The 19593-nt window shown below is 38.0% G+C and overlaps 2 protein-coding genes across 4 annotated transcripts in view; one reads left to right on the top strand and one right to left on the bottom strand.

The window, feature by feature from the left end:
- Positions 1-19593, top strand: part of LOC309808696 (olfactory receptor 10A2-like) — a 101390-nt gene that overhangs the window by 34039 nt on the left and 47758 nt on the right. The window lies entirely within an intron of this gene.
- Positions 1-19593, bottom strand: part of LOC309807339 (interferon-induced very large GTPase 1-like) — a 31389-nt gene that overhangs the window by 10572 nt on the left and 1224 nt on the right. The window contains exon 2 of one of the 2 annotated variants that reach the window (XM_082626797.1): positions 14577-14646. The gene's annotated coding sequence lies outside the window, so the exon portion shown is untranslated. Of the gene's footprint in view, positions 1-14576; positions 14686-19593 lie in introns of both variants that reach the window. The other variant, XM_082626796.1, reaches the window with a different exon arrangement.

Genomic DNA, 19593 nt, shown 5'->3' on the forward strand with positions numbered 1-19593 from the left:
CACAATAAAGAAATGATCATGTGATGTGTTAGAGATGTTAGCTAATTCTATGTTGGTAATATTGCAATATATAAATGTATCAAATCAGCATGGTGTATACCTTAGACTTATGCAATGTTATATGTTAATTATATCTCAGTAAATAAATAAAATATACTTCTTACCTGGTTTATACTTGTCACTCACTTCTTACTCTTCATCTGACACTAGTTAATAATATCTTTGTATTATGAATAACTTTTATATTATGAACTGTATATGGATTATGAAGATCTCTTTTCTACTGATGCCATCTTAATGTGTGTATGTAGGACCAAATGTTCTAGTATTCAGTGTTCCCTCAGTGTTATGTTTTTCCCCCCAACGCCTTTGGACATATCTTTGGGCAGCAGATGAGATGAGATTTTACATGTCGCAACTTCGCACATTATTCAGGTTTCCCCTCTTTTTGGAATTCCTGTCCTACTGAATGTCACTATCGTACTTCCAGGTCAATGGGTGTCCTACTCATCCTTCTTCCTGCTGACATGAATGCAGTTCACCATGTCCTTTCAATTTATCCATTTAAATCTCTCTTCAATCTCAATTCTTTTTAATCCCCTACCAGCTCTCCAAAAGATTTTGCCTTCACCTTGTCTTTATTGGATTTCTATAATTGTCATCTCATCTTACACTCATTCTTATTTTGTGCTTTCCATCTTCCCCAATGTCACTAAAATTTGAATCTAGATTTATGGCAGACTCAGAAACTCAGAACAACTTTTTCAACTGAAGGTATCTAAAATATCTAGATAAATTTTTAAGACAAATTCTTTGGAGCCTCAAGGAATTTACTGGATAGTGAAGTAATATCTGATGGAAGAGGTAAATAAATTTTAAGCAACTGAAATATTTCCACTACAAATTAAAGCCAACATTTAAGACCTTGGCATACACCAAGGAGGGCAAATAAATTCACAATCAGACATATAGTGGAACTGCAGAAAATAAAACAGCAAAAACAAAGCATTTAGAGAAAAACAGATTTTATCTTCAAATAACTAATAATTAGAGAGAGGGCTGACTTCTCAGCAGCATTGATGGAAGCCAGAAGCCAGTGGAATGGCATTTTAAATGTATTGAAAGAACATAGTTGACAAACTCGGATTCTATACAGAGTTAGATATCCTTAAAGAGTTACAGTGGAAGAAAGACATGATTGAAAAGAGCACATTGACAGAGTCTGCTACTTGGAAATGCACATTGAATGAACTACTAAGGCATGTTTTTTCAGGAGAAGGAAAATATCACCAACAGGTCCTTGCAGTATTTGAGAGGAGGGTCAAAGATTCTATTGATTTTGGTGCCATTTGTTAAGTAGAATATATGTTGCAATTTCTAATATAATGTCAAACAGAAGAGTAACTGTCAAACTAACAGAGAAAAAATGAAATAACAAAAACACTTGATCATACAGCTTATCAAAATTTGTGGGCTACAGTGAAAGCAGTGCTTAGAGGGAAATTTACATTGAATGCATATATATGGAAAAATTATCTGAAATCAATAATCTAAGTTTCCACCTTAGGAAATGAAGAGAAAATTAAATTTAAATAAGCAAGAGAAAAGAAATAATGAAAACTAAAGCAGAAACCAATAAAATTGAAAACAGGAAATCAATAGAGAAAATCAGTAAGACCATAATTTGATTCTATGAAACTACCAACAAAAGTGATAATTCAGACTATGAAAAGAAAGAGGGAAGGCACAAGTTACTAATACCAGAAATAAAATAGGGGTTATGAATATGAATCCTATAGACATTAAGAGGATGAAGAAAAGAGTACTATGAACAACTGTTTGCTCTCAAATTTGATAACCTAGATGAAATGCACTAGTTCCTTGGAAGACAACAAGCTATCATAGCTTACATGAAAGGAAATAGGTAATCTGAATAGGCCCGTGTGTATTAAAAAAAATTGAATCAATAATTAACAACCCATCCAAAACAGAAAGCATCAGTCCCAGTGGGATTCACTGGTGAATTCTACCAAACATTTAAGGAAGAAATTGTACCAAATATGTACAATCTCTTTCAGAGGACAGAAGCAGAGGGAGTACTTCCTAATTTAATTCATGAGGTCAACATCACCCTGATACCAAAATCAGTCAAGGACATTACAAGAAAGAGAACTATAAACCTATATCTCTCATGAAAAAAAAAGTAACAAATTAAATCTAATAATGTGTAAAAGAATAATCCACCACAACCAAGTGGGATTTATCTCAGGTATGCAAGACTGATTCAACATTCAGAATCAATTAATGTAATACACCACAACAGACTAAGAAGAAATATCACATGATCATATCAATATATGGAGAAAAACTATTTGACAAAATCCAACACCCATTCATTATAAAAACTTTCAGCAAACTAGGAATAGAGGGGAACTTCTTGAACTTGATAAAAAGACACTAACAAAAACCCTACTGTTAACATCACACTTAGTGGTAAGAACCTAGAAGCTTTCCTCTTAAAATGGAATTGGTAAAGGAATCCCGTTTCATCACTCCTATCACACATCCTGTTGGAAGAGTTAGCTAATAAGAAAAGGAAATAAAAATATACAGATTGGGAAAAAATAAATAACACTGTATTTGTTTGTAGATGACATGATCGTCTATGTAAAAAATGTCAAAAAATCAACAACAGAAGAATCTCCTGGAACTGGTAAATGAATATAGCAAGGTTGCAGAATGCAAGGGTTAACTTACAAAAATTATTGGTTTTTTTGTATGCTAACAATAAACAATTGGAATTTGAGATTAAATACACAATACCATTTGAATTAGCACCCTCAAAAAAGAAATACTTAGGTATAAACCTAATAAAATATGTTCAAGATCTATATAAGGAAAACCACAAAACCCTGATGAAAGAAATCAAAGAATATCTGCATAAATGGAGAGAGATTTTGTGTTTAATATTAAGACCAATTCTTCCCAACTTAATCTATAGAGACAATGCAATCCCAGCCAAAACCCAGCAAGTTATTGTGTGGATATCAACAACTTGATTCCGAAGTTTACAAGGAAAGCAAAAGACCCAGAATAGCCAACAAAATATTGGGGGAAGAACAAAGTCAGAATACTGACACTCCCAGATTTCAAGACTTACTATGAAGCTGTGAAGGTGCTTTGTGACCACCTAGAGGGGTGGGATAGGGAGGGTGGGAGGGAGACGCAAGAGGGAGGAGATTTGGGGATATATGTATATGTATAGCTGACTCACTTCGTTATAAAGCAGAAGATAACACACCATTGTAAAGCTATTATACTCCAATAAAGATTAAAAAAAAAAGTATGGTACTGGCAAAAGAAGAGACAAATAGAATTGATGAATGGGCTAGAAGATCTAGGAATAGACCCACACAAATATAGTCAACTGATCTTGAGAAAGGAGTCAAGGTAATCCAATGGAAGAAAGGATAGTCTTAACAAAGGGTGCTGGAATAACTGGACATCTACATGCAAAAAAATGAATTTAGGTACAGACCTTGCACTCCTCTCAAAATTAACTCAAAATGGATCGTATTACCTAAATGTAAAATGCAAAACTATGAAACTCCTAGAAGATAACATAGGAGAAAATGTAGGTGACCTTGGGATTGACGATGACACTTTAGATACAAAACCAAAAGCATGATCCATGAAAGAATAAGTTGATAAGTGGACTTCATTAATTTTAAAACTTCTGTTGTATGAAAGATACTGTTTAAAAAAAAAGGAAAGATAAACCAAAGCCTGGGAGCAAGTCTTTGCAAAATATATATCTAATAAAAGGCTGGTATCCCAAATGTACAAAGAATCCTTAAAACTCAACAGTAAGAAAACAAGCATCCCAATTAAAAATGGTGCAACATTTTTGAACAGATATTTTACCAAAAACATACAAATGGCAAATAAACATGAAAAAATGCTCACCATCTTTGTCATTAGAGAACTGCAAATTAAAACAACAAGATGCCACTACACACCAATTAGGATGGTTAAAAACTCTCATACATTGCTGGTAGGAATGCAAAATGTTACAGTTACTTTGGAAGACTGGTTGGCAGTTTCTTACCAAAAAAACCCAAAACCCAGTACTGTTACCATATGATCCAGCGACGAAGCTACTTGTATTTACTCAAATGAGTTGAAAACTTAAGTCTACACAAAACCTCCCCATGATGTCTATAGAAGCTTTATTCATATTTGCAAACTTGGATGCAAACAAGAGGTCCTTCAGTAGGTTAATAGATTAACAAACTGTGGTACATCCATACAATGGATTATTATTTAGCAAAAAAATAATTGAGGTATAAAGCCATGAAAAGACATGGAAGAACCTTAAATCACATTGCTATGTGAAAGAAATCAGTCTGATAATGCTACATAATTTATGATTCCAACTATATGAAATAGTGGAAGCCAAAACTTTGGATACTGTAAAAAGATCCGTGGAAGCCAGGGGTTGTGGAGAGAAAAAAACGGTGCCAATAGACTTGCTTGATGCAGGGTTGCCACAAACCTTCAATCTGTAATAAAACACAACACCCGTGAAGTGCAATAAAATGAGATATGCCTCTGTACCTATTAGAATGGTCAAAATCCAGATCACTGGCAACACCAGTTGCTGACAAGGGTCTGGCATGAAAGAAGCTCATATTCATTGCTTCTGGGAGTGCAAACGGAATAGCTACTTTGAAAGTCAGTTTGGTTCGTTCTTACAAAACCAAATATTCTTTTTCCTTATGATTAGCAATCATGCTCCTTGTTATTTACCTAAATTATACCTCACAAAAGCTGGCACACAGATGTCTATAGCAGCTTTATTTATAATTTCAAAAACTTGGAAGTAACCAAGATATCCTTCAGTAGGTCAACGGATAAATAAACTGTGGTACGTCTAGACAATGGAATATTATTCAGTTCTAAAAAAAATGAAAAGAATGAACTGAAATTAAATGAAAAGAAATGAGAAGACATGGAGGAAACTTAAAAGTATATTTCTAAGCGTAAAAAGCGAGACTAAAATGCCTACATACTTTATGATTCCAACAGTATGACATTACGGAAAAGACAAAACTATGGTGTCAGCAGAAAGATGAGTGGTTACAAGGAAAGAATGAGTGGGAGGAGTACAGAGGATTTTTAGGGCAGTGAACCTATTCTGTATATTTAAGGGTTCGTTACACTTCATTAGACGTTTTTCAAAACCCATAGAATGTGCAAGACCTATGTAAACTAGGTACTCTGGGTGTTAATTGATTTTTCAATGTGGGTTCATCACTGTAACAGATGTGCCACTTTGTTGGGGGATGTTGATAATGCAGGAGATGACACGTGCGGGGGCAAGAGGTATATGGGAAATCTCTGTAACTTCTGCTTATTTATGTGTAAACCTAAAAGCGCCCTAAAAAATAAGTTCAATAAAAATAAAGCAAAGTTTACAGAATTACTTGGTGAAATTGATAATCCACAGCTACTTTAGGAAAGGTTTAGTATTTAGTATGTTTTTTGGTACCTGATAAAACAAACCAAGAAAAAATAAGTAAATACAAAGAGAACTCGAACAATATGATTAGCAGCCCAACCTAATGTCCCCATGTAGAACACTGCTCACAACATGTTTTCATTGTGTCTCTAATGAGTTGTAGAAAGCCTTTAGGCTGGGCAGGGGACAGCCACGTGTTTGGGGATTGTTGGTGGATAGTTGAGGGGAGAGGAGAAGAAAGTTGAATACCTGGGTGAGGGCATGAAGACATGCATTTGGAGAGCCAATCTAGGGATCAGCCTAAGAGATGTGGTCTTCACCAGCCAGAACTCCCCATGAAGGTGGATCAAAACACGATGTCCCAATTGCACTCATCACCTGATTTCCAAACCTCTCCCTCCTTTTGTTTTCCCTTCACACTCATCCTATTTTAATTTTTCCAGTGTCTCCGGTTCCAGATCGTCACCTTTGACTTCTGTCTCTCTTTAGCTCACTACAGTCAGACATCATATTCTCAAATTTTTCCATCCAGTTCAAACCCATGTACATATCATAGACTATGTGCCAGGTGTTCTGCTCAAAAATGGTGTTATAGGCAGGAATAAGACATGGTCAGAGAGGGTTCTGCATCAGTCTAGGAGGAAGGAAATGATGAGAGTAGTCTAGGAGGAGGGAGAAACAGAGCTTTAATTGGATCTCTAATCCTCATTAGATGACTTTACTTCTTGGTTCTCTAGAGGATGCATAAGGTGTCATGAAATGTAGATAGTTCTGATGCTAACCATGGGAATCTTTTGAAGCATTCCTCATTTGTTTCTAACTTTTCTAGTTTCTCTTAAAGTTGTGTTTGGTTTTGGGTGCCCACTTTCTATCTGTGATCCAGTTCTTTCACTTTGTACTTGGTGTTTGGTGGTGTTGGATTAACTTCTGTGGGTAGGAATATGTCTCATACTAATTACAGACTCATTTCCAGTTCTGGCTCCTGTCTGGATTCACCTTTAGACCACATATATCCCCCAGTGATAATGGGGGGATAGTGGTATGGGCACATTTGTTTTCTGGACACCTTATTTCATAGTTTTCCATCTATAACTTTTCACTGTTGGGCATCTACTATATATTGGGCATAGATTATCCTATATATCACCTGTATCAATTTGCTCATGAGTCTATTACCTATTCCATATACACACTGCCACTGGGCCTTCATCTTTGCTCTGGTATATTCAATAATTTTTTTCCTCTCTTGTAATTCCTTTTCCACATTGCATCCAGAGTCATCCTTTTGACATCCAAATTTAAATCATGTTTTGTTTAGAAAACTGAAAATTCTACATTGTCTCATGATAAAATTAGAATGACTTATCATTCAAGGCCCTTATACTTTAACAAGAATTATACTCTACCGTACCTTTCACAACCACTCCTTTTCCTTTTCCTAATACTTACCTCACTCTCTCCCTTAAAAACCACACTCTGCCATCTTCCTTCATTCTCATGGCATTCTTGACTCTAAATATTACCCTAGATGAGCCTTTCCTCCCCACCTTTTCTGCCAGAGGTTCTATATTCCTTCTTCCCTAATTCAAGTTTCTCCTTATTTGTGAAGCCTTTCATTAATCTTTAGGTTGAGTACATAGCTCTCTTTTCTGAGCTATCAATAGTACCTTGTACTTATATATATTATATAGATTTTCCAACTGTTTTTTTAAAGCTTTTTAAAAAAATTTATTTTTGTCTTCATTGGGTCTTTGTTGCTGCACATGGGCTTTCTTTAGCTGTGGCAAGCGGGGGCTACTCTTTGTTGCAGTGCGCAGGCTTCTCATTGTGGTGGCTTGTCTCGTTGCGGAGCACAGGCTCTAGGCACGTGGGCTTCAGTAGTTGTGGCTCCCGCGCTCTAGAGTGCAGGCTCAGTAGTTGTGGCGCACGGGCTTAGTTGCTCTGCGGCATGTGGGATCTTCCCAGACCAGGGCTCAAACCTGTGTCCCCTGCATTGGCAGGTGGATTCTTAACCACTGTGCCACCAGGGAAGCCCTCCAACTGTTTCTTAATTACCTGTTTAGATCGTGTACTCCCCTTCTTCCCACACTTGTAGCTATTATGCATCAACCACCATGTCAAATTCATGTTTTGATCTTAAGAAGTCTTATAGTCTAACCTTGTGTCTCTGTTTTTAGTCTCTGCTCCTTTTGACTTTTTTCATCACTGTTTCTTTTTCAGTCTCTGTGTCAATTCTTATACCCCTTTCTCTTCCATTTCCCTTCTTTCTTACCAACTTGTCTCTTTAAGCCAAGCTCCTGTTTTCAAGTTGTTCCAGACATATGTGCATATAGAGTGGGTTCTTTCCCTGAGTCTCTTAGAGTTAAGGCTGACTGCTTTTAGTTTAGGCTTTGGCTTCCTGTGTAGCACAGGGTCTGATTTAAAAATAAGATAAGGAAGTAAAAGAAAGAAAAACTTTTTACTGTGTTTTAACATTTGTTATTATTTTGCAAAGACTCAAGGATCTTGAATTATGTGTTTAATAATGACTCAAGTTTAAAAATTATCATAAAAAGAGGACTACTGATTATAAGGTGGGTTGTCCTGTGTGGGTATGAGTGTGAGTACCCCTGGGTGGGGCATCACACATATAAGCCCTATTCATCACCCAGCTGTCAGGGTCAGCCCTTCCTTCACTTCTACCAACTGCTGTGGAAAGGCTTTCAGTTTTAATTCTCTCTCTCTCTCTCATTTCCCAGAAACAATAGTTTTTCTTTTCTTTTTAAGTCAGCAGTGCCTTGGCAATGATAGAAAACTTTTCCACATAAAGAAATGTTGCCATGTCTTATAGATCCTGTCTCAACTTCATTCTTGCAACAGAATTTTAATTTTATCTAAGTTTCTTTAACTTCCTAGAAATAAACATTTCTGCCTGGCCAGTGCTGTTTTTACATACTGTGACCCTAATTATAACTATAATTATGATGTCTAAAATTATAATAGAGCCTGAGAAATTTTGGTTCATGCATTTTCTTCTACAAAGGCTTGATTTAGAATATTATTTGACATTTATCATATGGTGATACTGTAGTCTTTTATTAATTTGCCTGCTGAAAGGTGCCTGAAATCTTCTGGAGCTCTGATAACTGAGAGTTAGAGTGGCTAAGGGTCTATCTTTTGTGAGAAGCTCTCATTGAGATCAGAAATGGGTTAGGTGTAGGGGAGAAGAATAGTTGATAAAAGGGTTAGAAAAGAATCCAAGAGCGTTTTTAGGGAGGAATAAAATCTCAATCATAGGCCTTCAGTTCTTGGCTGGGTTTGGAGACCTTTCTTATAGACATGCTTTCAGTGCTTTCTCAGAGACCTCTGTAAACCTCTGTTATGCCCTCAGTGACCATATTTCATGGTATGATGGAACCAGCCTATACTGACTAATGAGAACCAAATGTCAAATGTTCAGGAATTTTGTAAGGCAGTTATTAAGCACAGCCATTACGAAAAATAAATTATATAGTAGCACATCCGCAAATATGAAGGGATAAGTAGCTCCAAGGGCGCATCCTTCTACTGAAACAATAAACGAGCAAGAGAAAAAACATCAGAATCAACTTTGTTGGAAATCTGGAAAATAATCAAAGGTCTATAGTAACCAAGTATCTGCTGATCAAGAAAAAGGCAACTTTGGGCTTCCCTGGTGGCGCAGTGGTTGAGAGTCCGCCTGCCGATGCAGGGGACACGGGTTCATGCCCCGGTCTGGGAAGATCCCACATGCCGTGGAGCGGCTGGGCCCGTGAGCCATGGCCGCTGAGCCTGTGTGTCTGGAGCCTGTGCTCCGCAGGGGGAGAGGCCACAACAGTGAGAGGCCCGCGTAATGCAAAAAAAAAAAAAAAAAAAAAAAAAAAGAAAAAGGCAACTTAAAAATAGTAGGGGAGTGTTGTGGCATTTTTACTTGCCTTTGGGCCACCTTCCTCCCCTGCTTGAGGGAATCTTGAAGATACCAGCCCACGTTGTCATTGTGAGACCCTTGTCCCTGCTTTCAAAGGGAGAAGAGCAGACCTTGATCTCAGAGAATTGTGTTTGTCTATTTGGAGCCCTCTGGGGACTATCTGAAGGACTGATGAAAGGCAATTTTGTTTTTATTTGCGTAGCACAGAGCTTCTTCAGGGCACAAAAGCAGCCAAGTGGAGGGCATTCCTTGGAAACAAGAAAGGTAAATGGACAACCCCTACTGTCTGGGGGAAGATGTTAAGGTTGAGACAAATAATAGACATGCTGAAACTTGGTAGGAAAGACTGGTGAGAGAGATTTTGTGTGGAAGTGGAACAGCAAAAAGTTCCGTGTGTAGGATTTATACCTCTAAATGATCCTTGGGTTCAGAAGCAGAAAGTGAAGGCTAAGGCAGAGTTGTAAAGGGCCAGGTTAAGCATTGGAGGAATGCTAAACACTGAGCCAGTATGCAAAGCGAGGTGTTTTTTGTTTTGTTTGTTTTTTGTTTTGTCTTTAGGCAAAAAAATCTCAATCAACACATAAGCTCATGATAAGCTAAAGAACACAATTCAGAGAGCACAAACCACAAATATCTTTAGAGAAAAAGGTAGAAAAGTACTAAACATATAACCAAAACTCAGAGGAACAAACCAAAACAAACCCTGAGCACGAGAAAGATTATGATTTCAAGAGTTACCTTATTATAAAATACAAAATGTTCAGTTTTCCACAAAGAAAATTTTAAAACGTGCAAAGAAACAAGAAAATATGACCCATTCACAGAAAAATAAATAGAAACTATCATGAGGAATCAAGTCATAGAATGTATTCAGCAAGGCCTTTAATTCATCTGGCTTAAATATGCTCAAAATGCTAACGTAAGTCATGGACAAAGATTCAATAACACCAGGGGAATGATGTGCCCCAAATAGTATATATTTCTGAAGAGATACAAATTATAAAAAGGGACCAAACAAATTCTGGGGTTAAAAATTACACTAACTGAAATGAAGAATTCACTAAGAATTTCAACATCAGATTAGAGCAGGCAGAATTAAAAACCAGAGAAGTTGAAAATAGGTCATTTAAAATTATCCAGTTTGAGGAACATAAAGATGAAGGAGTGAACAAAAATGAAGAGAGCCTAGGAGACCTGTGGGACACCATCAAGCATACCACATACAGATAATGGAACTTGCATAAGGAGACAAGAGAGAGGAATGATGTAAAAGAATTTTGAAGAAACTATGCCCAAAAAGTCATAATTTGATTAAATACATAAATTTACACATTTAAGAAGCTCAGTGAACTTTAGGGAGGAAAAACACAAGAGGTCCACACTGAGACACTTTATAATAAAACTTTTAAAGGCCAGAGACAAAGAGAGAATCTTGAAAGCAGCAATAGAGAAGTGACTGTTATATACAAGGGAGACTCAGTAAGAAAAAGACTGGATTTCTTAGCAGAAACCATGGAGGCCAGATGGCAGTGGGATGAGATATTTAAAGTACATAAAGAAAGAGAGAACCCATAATCCTATATCTGGCAAAACCATCATTCAAAAATAAAGAAGAAGTTAAGACATTCCCAGATAAGCAAATGCTGAGGGAATTCATCACTAGTAGATATGTCCTACAGGAAATGCTAAAGGGAGTCCTTCCGGTGGAAATGAAAGAACACTTGGCAGTAACTTGAAGCCACGTGAAAAAATAACACAGGTAAAGAAATATATAAGCAGTATTACTGTATTTTTCATTTGTGACTCCTTTTTCTTTCCCAATTTGATGGAAAGACAAATGAGTAAAATGATAATGATAAATCTATGTTAAATGAGCACACAAAGTAGAAAGATGTAATTTGTGACACAACAACATAAAGGGGAGGAGGGATGGAGCAGTGTAGGATCAGAATTTTTATATACTTATGGAAGCTAATGTGATATTAATTCAACATAGATTGTTACAGGTTTGAGAGGCTAATTGTAAGCTCCAGGACAACCAATGCTAAAATAACTTTTAAAATATACAGAAAAGGAAATTAGAAAGGAATCAAAATCATACACTACAAAAAAATCAAACACAGAAGAAGGCAATTAATGGAGACCTTGAGGAACAAAAAAGATATGAAACATATAAAAGACAAAGCAAAATGGCAGAATAAGTGTTTCTTTATCAGTAATTTTCGTAAATGGATTAAACTCTTTCATTAAAAGGTAAATATTCTCGCAATAGATAGAAAAACAAAATGCAATATATGCTGTCTGGAAAAGACTCATTTTATATCCAAGATATATAGGACAAAAGTGAAAGGATAGAAAAGGGCACTCCAGGCAAATAGTTACTAAAAGAGAACTGAGGTATCTATGCTAAGATCAGACAAAATAGACTTTTAAGTCAAAAATTGTTACAAGAAGCAAGGAAGAACACTAAATATTGATAGAAGTGTCAACCCATCAAGAAGATATAAAACTTATAAACCTATGAACCTAACAACAGAACTCCAAACCATAGGAAGCAAAAATTGAGAAGTGAAGACAGAAATAGACAGTTCTGAAATAATAGTTGTAGATTTCATTGCTGTACTTTCAATAATGGATAAAACAACTAGGTAGAAGATCAGTAAGGAAACAGGGTAGTTGAACAACACTATAAACCAGCTAGACCTGACAGACGTAAACAGACTCTCCATTCAACAACAGCTAGCAGTGTTTCTGCTGAACAAATTTTCTCAAGAACTTTGTGGATCTTCTGTAGATTTCAGTGGGGTTCACTCCTTTAGACAAAAGCCACTTCTATGGTTCTTTTTCAGACAAATCCTTCTGGAAAAGCCTTGGCCTCCCGCTGAGATGGTAGGAAACAGTGACCAAAGCCTTGGCCTCCCGCTGAGATAGCAGGGAACAGTGACCTTAAGCTTCCTAGAGGACTTCTACTTTGGTTGATATCTGTGAGGCAAACGCTTATCTTCTTGAAAGGACCATTTTTGTGCCTGATTCCTTTACCTTTTAATCTTTCTGAGGTTTTAGGAAAAGGTTGTACAATCATAATCAACAGAGATTCAAGACTGTGAATCTCTTTATTCTAATGGGTTTTGCCCTTTGCAGAGGCTGAGAAATTTCAAAATTGTAAGGCCTTGGCTCCTTTCTGTTTAATGGTTCTTTCCCCAATTTATCTTCCTTTTCTCACATTTTATCATAAGCAGCAAGAAGAAATCAGGAGGCACATTTAACACCTTACTTGGAAGTCTCCCTAAGTATAAAACCAACTTTTAAGTATTTCCTTGTACATAACTCCAGGACATAATTTTGCTAAGCTTTCTATCACTACATAACAAGAATCCTCTTCCTTCTGTTTCTAATAACGTCCCTCAATTTCTTCTGAGCCCTCACTGCAGCATACCTAAAGTCTGGATTTCTTCCAACAGTCTGTCAAAGGTATATAGGCTTCCTCTGTCATGCTCTTCAAAGTTCTTCTAGCTTCTGCTCACTTGCCTGATTCCAAAGCTGTTCCCAAGTTTTAGGTACCACTTCTAGGCACCAAAATCTGTATTATTTTTATATTATCGTATAATAGATTGCCACAAACTTAGTATCTTAAAAAACACACACATTATATCACAATTTCTGTCAGGAGTCTGACATGGCTTAGCTGGGTCCTCTGCTCAAGGTCTTACAAGGCAGCACTCCAGGTGTTGACTGAGCTGTATTTTCATCTAGAGCCTCAACTGGAGAAAAGCTGCTTTCAGCTTATACGTGTTGACACAATTCATCTCCTTATGATTTTAGGACTGTCCACAGTTCCTTGCCACATTATCTTTTCTGTAGGCCCTCCCTCAACGTGGTAGCTTACTTCTTTAAGCAGGCAGGAGGGAAAATTATCTCTAAAGAAAGGCCGAGTCACTCTTTAAGGTCTTTTCCCTGATTAAGTCAAGCCTACCCAGGATAATATTCCTTTTGGTTAGTGCAAAATCAACTGATTTGGGACCTAAATTTCATCTGAAAAATTCCTTCATCTATGCCACATTCTATTAGCTAGCAGCAGGGGAAGGGCATTACATAGGCCTCGAATCATGGAGCTACCCTCATCTGTGTGCCAAGTGACAAAATATGTAACACGCTCAGCCCAGTGTTTGACCTATTCTAAGGGTTCAATAAATGTTAACTCCTCCTATCATTTAATTTTTCTAAAGCCCTGTTGAAACCACAGTCTCAGTGCCCAAAGGGATGTGGGAGTCAATGAGGTAAACCCCACTGAAGGGGAGGAGGACCTAAAGTAGGTTTCTACCGCTAAGCCAAGGGAGAATCTGATTCTCCTAGTAATAAGAGCATACCTCACATTTTAGGAAAATCTGGAGAGAGGAGCTGTTACTGGGGACTTAAAAGAGCTAAAGCAGAGAACTTAGAAGGAATACATATGAAGATTAGGTTCCAGGGAACTTTTCAGTGCATCAAGGTAGAGTGTAGAAAGGAATTAAGGGAAGCATAGCCCAGGGAGTGTATGCCATGGAAACAAGTAGGGTGGCTGTTATCTGGGGAGACATATAACCTTCAAGACATCCTTTTAGTTGGCCAAAGGGACTTAGAGTTTAGGTGGCTCAGGATTGTAACTGAGCTATTCTGTACATGGAATTCATTTGGTGCCTACACCTATTCTAGGTGGTAGAGGCAAATTTTCAGAGAGGATATCTAGTTAAGATTGGCCTAGGAACCAAAGTAACCAGAAAAGTGGCAAGTGTAATGGGGAAAAACATCATGAAAAGAGACAAGGGCTGCTCAAATGGGATGAATAAGGCCCAAGGGCCATAGGATCCTATAGGACCAGGAATGGACATGTAGGAAAACGAGAAGCTCCCCAAGGTAGAGGAGCAGGCTCTAATCTGCGGGAGACCATGAAAACTGAAAGTAGAATGGCAGACCCACCACTCCAGGGAGCATAAATATAGGGTTTGATGACAATATATCAAGTACAATAAAGATTGGGAAACTTACATACATTGGGGAATGAAAGGATCAGTCAAGACAGAAGGGTCTAAATTAAGGCCATGCTTTTTTTTTTCTTTCTTTCTTTTTTAATTTTAACTAGAAACTACATACCACAGCTGCAGTCAGGAATGCTGATCCTGAAGGTTAACTTTCAGAGGTGGCTTCCTGTCTCCTGGTGCTTCTGCCATGAGATAATGGGAAATATTAGCCATAGAAATTGCTGCAACATGAAAAATAACTTTCATCATTTTGGTGTAGACTGAAAGTTAAGGGAGATGCTGTGTCTCTTTTCTGCTAATGTTTTAGTTATTTTCTTGTTGTCTCAGAACGAGGAGTCTCTTTCCTGTGGGAAAGGTGGGAGACTGTAGCCCAAAGAAAGCCTCTTCGGCCTCTGAAATTCCATAGCCATTGACCTCCAAATAGGTTAGGAAGGAACCAAAAGGGTAGGACAGTAGCTGCAGCTGCTTTTTCTTTCTAAGACTTAGGACTAAGCCTGTTGAGCTAGAATTGTCATAGCTGTCATTTCAAGGGCACAGACAAAGGCACATAGGGAGGAGGGCAGACTCCTCAATGATTGTCTCCACTGGACAGGCTGGTTCAGATTTGGACAGATATTGTCCTGACACTGGAGTTGGGGAGTCTGTGTGTCCTGCTACATTGTCAGGCTCTTCTCACTCTGCATGAGTAAGTCTGCTGGGCATTGAATAGGAGTTGAATGTGTCAGAAAACATTTTTCAAGATGACCTTCCCTGAAGGGAGCTAGCAGACCATGGATATATCCCCACATTAGGAGATGATCTGCCAGTGATTGGGGAGCATTGGTTTATACCACAGTGGACACAACCTTTGCTCACAAAGCAGAATGGTACAAGTAAGACTTTATATTGACTAGAGAAAGTGTATTGTGGAAATCAATCCATATATTTAGTCCTTGCTAAAGACTGAGTCCCTGGTATTTATGTAACCTAACAAAATGATCTCTGCTGAAGACTAATACAGTGGCCTTTACTAGGTGTATGTAGGTCCAGACACACTAGTATTTTCCTCAGAAGTAAATCAGTTTTATAGTTAAGGTGTATACCAGGATCCCTCCTTCTTAACCCTGTCTAGAGTGTCCGGGAAGAAATCCTTTGACGTCACATAAAAATTCAACTTTGTGAGTTCCAGCAAGGATCTATTAACAGTCAAAGACTTACATCCTTGTTCAAGACCATGTTGTGTCTTTTCACTGACTTATTCTCTAAGAAAAATACATGTAAACTAGTGTGTATATCTGAGTGTTGTGTATAAGGCACTTGTTCCAATAGTTTCCCAAGGCAACAAGCCATTCTTTGTAGCTTTGTGTGCCTCAGAGCTGATACTGAGGTTGTGTCAATGAAAGAGAAGTAGAGATATGGGTAGTAGGAAGAAGGATGAGGAGAAGAAAAGATGTCTTTTAGTTCTTGTCTACTTCAGTGTTGCCTACAGTGAAGGACTTGTGGCCTAGAGGTAGATTATTTGCCCATACTTTGTGGTGCTGGAAAGATTTTGACAATGATTTCTCCACCTAGCTTATCATACAGTTTTGGTCTATTTGAATGCCAAATTATAGAGATAGATTTAAAGAAGGCAGAAATTGCAGCAAATTAAAGGAGGTGTTAAGGATTGTAATGTCCTCACTCCTCTGACTGATCGAACTGGACTTGGTTTTAAACCAATTTAAAGTTAAAAGTATGAGTTAATCTTTCAGAGTAGTTGTTCTCAGTCTTTATTTTGGATAATGATCACCTGAGGACATCATAAAAATGTGGGTTCCCAGCCCCACTCACAGAGAATCTGACATGGGGTGTCTAGCTTATTGCTCAGGAACTATGGTTTTTATAAATCCCCCAACTTTAATTTTATAAATGCTATCAAGTGTTCAATCATATTTTGAAAAAAAACCCCAACCCTATTCCAAGGAGACATTTTTAATGGAGAAAAGATGGGTGTGAAAAAACTAAATTTGCCATTCCTGTTGGCCTGAACATGAAGATATCTCCTTTGAGATTCTTTACTTCTTAGTTTCCAACTGAAGTGTTCTTTCTGTCTCAGTATTTGAATGAATACACATGAAGGTTCCACTACTATGCTAGAATGTTCAACTGAGGGATCTTTAAGAATTTAACTTCAAAGGATAAAGACACGGAAAGGGCTATGAAGAGCTAATAAAGCTCATCAAGGAGACAGGGAGGCTAGATCCAGAAATGCTGCCAACATGTGACTGAGTCTAATATGGTTTTCAGAAGGAGAGATCAGAAAGGATGTTTGAGAAAAATCATCAAAGAAACAATAGAAGGATGTTTCCCAGAGCGGCAGTGTGGCCTGATTCTCCGTAATGAAAATATACATCAAATGTTGTACAGAATTAATAACAACAACAGTAACAACAACTCTAATATATCCTGGAAATATTCTCCTATTCTTAGAATAAAGAGCAAAGAGTTTGAATATTAAACAAATGAAAAATCTGGTTTATTTACAGATAAGTTTAAAGCAGACTGATATCAGAGAAACAATAGAAGAATCTAGGGAGCTCCTCTTTGTTGACCATCTCTTCTCTCTGTACCCATCATGATAATGTGCCTTTGAGTGAACTAGATCATACAAGTACCATGGATTGGACGTTTGGCAAAGATTTAAAAAATTTCAGCCTTTTCAGCATTTCCCTTCCCTAGTGGAGGGAAGCAAACCATAAACTTGTAAGTATTTGAATAAGCAAAATAATTTCAGGTTATTTTAAGTGCTAGGAAACAAACAAGCAGATAATGGGATGGAGAGTAACTTGAGGCTGCTTTCGATATGTAGTTAGAGAATGTGTGTTCAAAGGCTCTGCTGCTAATCGTGAGCTGCTTTAGGCTCTTTATGTAGTGTCCAGCCTTTCCCAGTTTCTGTCAAATATAATGATCCACCAATGCCACTTCTGAGTATTTATCTAAAGGAAAATAAAATACTAATTTGAAAAAATCCTCCCTCTCCCCCACCAGGTTCATTCCAGCATTATTTACAATAACCAAAGTTGGAAACAACATAAATGTCCATTGATGGATGAATGGATAAAGAAAATGTGGTACATTTCTAATGGAATATTATACAGTAGTAAAAAAAAAAGGAAGGGGGCTTCCCTGGTGGCGCAGTGGTTGAGAGTCCACCTGCCGGTGCAGGGGACACGGGTTTGTGCCCTGGTCCAGGAAGATCCCACGTGCCGCAGAGCAGCTGGGCCCGTGAGCCATGGCTGCTGAGCCTGCGCGTCCGGAGCCTGTGCTCCACAATGGGAGAGGCCACAACAGTGAAGAGGCCCACATACCGCAAAAAAAAAAAAAGGAAGGAAATTCTGCCATTTGTAACAACATGGTTGGACCTTGACGGCATTATGTTAAGTAAAATAAGTCAGACAAAGATAAATACCATATGATCTTACTTGCATATGGAAATAAAACAAAACCAAAAACAAACGAAATGATACAGAGAACAGGTTGGTGGTTGCCAGAGGTGGGGGAGAGGGAGGGCAGAATGGGTGAAGGACAAAGGCTGAAATTTCCAGTTATAAAATGAATGAGTCCTGGGGATGTTAATGTGCAGCATGAGACTATAGTTGGTAATACTGTATCATGTATTTGAAAGTTTCTAAGAGGAAGACCTTAAAATTTTTCATCATAAGGAAAAATAAACTATAACTGTGTGGTGATGGATGTTAACTAGACTTTGGTTATCATCTTGCAATATATACACATATGGAATCATGTTGCACAACAGAATAATATTATATGTGAATTTTAGCTCAATAAAAAAAAGTAATAAAATTTTATCTTGCCTCTTAGTCTCTGCCTCCTATTATAGATTTTATTATTCCTTTAGCTCCCCTTTGGACTTGTTGGATTAACTGTGTTGAACAGCTTATCCAGTTAGAAACTCATCCTGAATTCCTAAGTCTAGCCATTTGAGGGTATCCATTCCTTTTTGATGGGGAAATGGTGATGTGGGCACCTTTTATTTCTTGGAAGCCCATTTTCCCTACTTTTTCCCCTAAACTGTGGTCCTTGTTAGTTACTTACTAAATGCTCGGCATTAGTTTGCCCTATTTATTTGACTGCTCTGTATGAGAAGCTCTTGAATCTGTTATCTCTATCCTTGTTGTGGTCCATCTTTCACATTGCATCCTGAAACTTGTAGGTAAATCATTTACTTGTTTACAAAACTTGAAAACTCTTCATTGGTTTATGATATGATCAAATTACTGGGCCCTGGCATTCAAGACCCCTCACAATCTGGCAACAATTAACCCAATTCCTTTTACAACCACTCTTTTTCCTTTTCCTAACATCTAGTTCACTTACTTCTCTTAGAAACTATACTCTGTCATCTGTCCTGTCTCACAGTTTTCTTAATCCTGTATGTTGAGGGGGAGCAGAATATGCCACCTCCAAATCTGCCACTTTGGCATGTGGATTGTTTTGAGCTGAAGGCAATTAAGACCCAGCAGACTCAGGAAAACTTTTTTTAATTTTTTTTTTTTGGGGGGTACGCGGGCCTCTCCCCGTTGTGGCCTCTCCCGTTGCGGAGCACAGGCTCCAGACGCGCAGGCTCAGCAGCCATGGCCCACGGGCCCAGCCGCTCCGCGGCACGTGGGATCCTCCCGGACTGGGGCACGAACCCGTGTCCCCTGCATCAGCAGGTGGACTCCCAACCACTGCGCCACCAGGGAAGCCCCAGGAAAACTTTTTACCTCTCCTTGAACTGCCTAAAAGAATCATATAGAGGGCCTGTACCAGAGAGAGCTATTACCAGAGACAACTTTTTATATCAGAAAGATGTACCTGCATGGCATGGCAAACATTTGCTTACCAATCAGTCATTTGCTCTTCTCATCTTCTTGTGAAATGTCTTCCTCGCCTTTGAAGCCCTACACTCCTACTTCCTTCTCCTTAGCTTGGGATAGTATATATGCCTCAACTGCCAGATTGCTTTGAGTCTTCATGTCTTGGTGGGGATCTTGTAAGTATGTAATTAAACTTAATTTTCTCCCGTTAATCTATTTTATGTCAATTCAGTTATTAAACCAGCCAAAAAATCTAGAAGGGAAATTGTTTCCTCCCCTAAAGTATTATGT

This window comes from Mesoplodon mirus (assembly GCF_964341445.2).
Source record: "Mesoplodon mirus genome assembly, chromosome: 7".
Classification (NCBI taxonomy): domain Eukaryota; kingdom Metazoa; phylum Chordata; class Mammalia; order Artiodactyla; family Ziphiidae; genus Mesoplodon; species Mesoplodon mirus.